The sequence below is a fragment of the Arachis ipaensis genome, chromosome B03, assembly GCF_000816755.2.
Source record: "Arachis ipaensis cultivar K30076 chromosome B03, Araip1.1, whole genome shotgun sequence".
NCBI classification, from domain to species: domain Eukaryota; kingdom Viridiplantae; phylum Streptophyta; class Magnoliopsida; order Fabales; family Fabaceae; genus Arachis; species Arachis ipaensis.
Window position 1 is genome coordinate 125,913,620 of NC_029787.2, and position 2,576 is coordinate 125,916,195.

At 41.7% G+C, this 2,576-nt stretch overlaps 1 long non-coding RNA gene across 1 annotated transcript in view; it reads left to right on the plus strand.

Moving 5' to 3' along the window:
* The window catches only part of LOC110270400, a 7,074-nt gene extending 4,741 nt beyond the window's left edge, over positions 1-2,333 (plus strand). Inside the window, exons 2-3 of the long non-coding RNA XR_002359878.1 lie at positions 73-78; positions 2,323-2,333. This is a non-coding gene — a long non-coding RNA (uncharacterized LOC110270400). The remainder of the gene's footprint in view (positions 1-72; positions 79-2,322) is intronic.

The window sequence follows — 2,576 nt, forward strand, 5'->3', positions numbered from 1 at the left end:
CAACATAACAAAACCAAAAGGTTGCATGCAATGATAGAAGGAATATTTGGAACAAGAATAACACGTCAGGAGAATGAAGTTCGTCCCCACGCTTGAGGAGCTTTCCAAAAAATAACAACCCTCTACTACGTTAACTTAGATGGTTAGGCTTTGGCTGCTCATGCTGCCGGCTGCTGCATCCTCTTGCCCGCCATCCTTCGCGTCACATCCATCACTGTCGAGGTAGCTCTTCACTGAGTTATCCCAAAAATATCCAGCCTTCTGACATACCTCCTCCCTCTTAGGGTTCGACTTCGACATAACCAGATCCACGGCCAACCTCATCCGAGTTTCATCATCAACCCTCTACAAACAATAAAATGAGCCACTGTGTTATTTCCATACAGGTTCAAAGCTTTAGGGGATTATCAAAACATATTGCATCACAGAATGAAATATAAGTCACAAGATCACATAATCCCACGCCATGGTGGCCAGGAAGCAAAATGCAGTCCGGTTAAAAGAACACCTATACATACCTCCAAGTCAAAGAATCCCCATAGGTGTGACAGCTCCATCCATTGGGCAACCCAGATGCCACAATCATTGGAGTTTGGTGCTTGTTGACCCGTCGCAGGCTCTAAAAACTTGAAATTCGTGACTTGTGGTGGTTTGATTTCTGGCCTCTCATAGAACTTTCCTTCTCGCAGCAATTGTTGAATGTACCTGGCCTGCAATGCCAAATAGACATGAGACTCAAGTATAGTAAAATTAAAGGATGCTGGTCATCTTTATTAAGTATCACAAAAGGGATTGTGACACGGTCAAACTACCACAAAATACATCTGGTTGATCCTGGCGGCACGCGTGTTTTGTGACTTGAGAGAGTCTAGATAAATCAGGGATTCATTCTGGATATCGATGATCATTAGATACCAATGACGATTTAAGTGCATCGGTACAAAGATCTGCGAGGAAAAAATAGTTTAACATTCGGCAGGGACAGCTATAGATGGATGAAACCACAAGTCCATAGTCCTTTGGAATACAGGGGTATACCTTCGTGAGATCATCAGCCCGGCCCATGTAGTGTTCTCTGATGAAGGACAATGTCTCCTGGCAGAATGCGACAGGGTTCAGGGCCACCTGCTGCAATATCAATGTTGTCCGTTAGTTTCCATATTGGCACTCGTGATTACAATATACATAAGAGAAGTTGAAGTTGTTGGTAAAGGGTTGCTAAAACATCGTTTAAAAACTTAATATAGTCGAGCATGGTTAAAATAAATTCGGGCGGACAGATGACATCTTTCGGTGTTGAGGCAACATACTGCAAATGTCGTTGGAAGCCACCAGATGCGCCTATCTGCTCGCTCATCAGTCAGCATAGTAGCCAGCAGAGTCAGCACCTGCACATAGCGTCACAGGTGACGTAAAAAGTTATTGTTAAAACAAAGCTTATGAATACAACTGATTAAACTAAGACAAATAAGAGTGAGCCGACTAAATGGTAGTTCCGAATACTTTACATCGTCCACAACTTCCTCTCTAGGTCGCAACGTCCACAAAGCTTGCCTGTCTCCCTGGCAGTGTTCATTGGGGATCAGCACCTCCCTGCAAGGTTCCATCAAGCGAAATTGGGATCAAAGAAACAAAACTATAGCAAAGAATAGTTGGAAAATATAGCAGCAAAGCAAAAGGGAATAAATTTATTGGGACTTCAACGTAAAACTAGGAATGTGTGAAACACATTACAACAAATTATTCATGCTGGTTATTTGTAATGCATGGTTTTGGTAATTATTATATAGCAAGTAGTTTTCCGTTGGACTTGATGAATCTTTTAATTTTTAATGGAGTTGGAAATTTGAATGGAAAGGATAAACCAAAATTCTAATTTTTTTGGGCTGCAGTATATGTAGGTTGAAAACGGGCCTAAGGCCTTCCTTTAATTTTCCATTTCTTACAGAACTTGAATTTTTGGTGGGCTAAACACGCATGGTTCTTTGATTTTGCCACAAATCGAAAAATAAATGGGTTTGGGGGGTGGGGGAGCAGTTGTACTAAACTTTATGGGATTGACCAAAAAAGGGATAACTTTGGTCAGGAGCCATGCACAAAGATATGGATGTTAGCAACTAATAAAACCTTAAAGTAATTAGCTAATAAGAAATACACAGTGCTAAACAGATGGCTTATCGTGATACTTCATGAAAGAATCAAATTAATGATCTATCATCAGGAATGAAATCACGAAGTTAACATGCATAAGGTGATGGCTAAAGCACCTTTACAAACCACAAGGACATACAAGTAACAAGTGCAAAAATCAAACTTTTAAAGTAAGTTGAAGAATGAGGGAACGTACTTCATCGACAGCTTCCGACCGAAGACGTACGCAGCGACCGCTAACTCAACAGTCATAAAGTTGACACCGGCGGGAGGGCGGAACACAACCTCAATACACTGCACAGGTTTCCGGCATGATATTTTATTTCTCCCACTCATAAATGTCATGTAAACAACACAAAGGCGGGAACCAAGGAAGGTTATAGGACTTACGTGCGGGAGGTCTCCTCCGTCCATGAAGCCCGGTG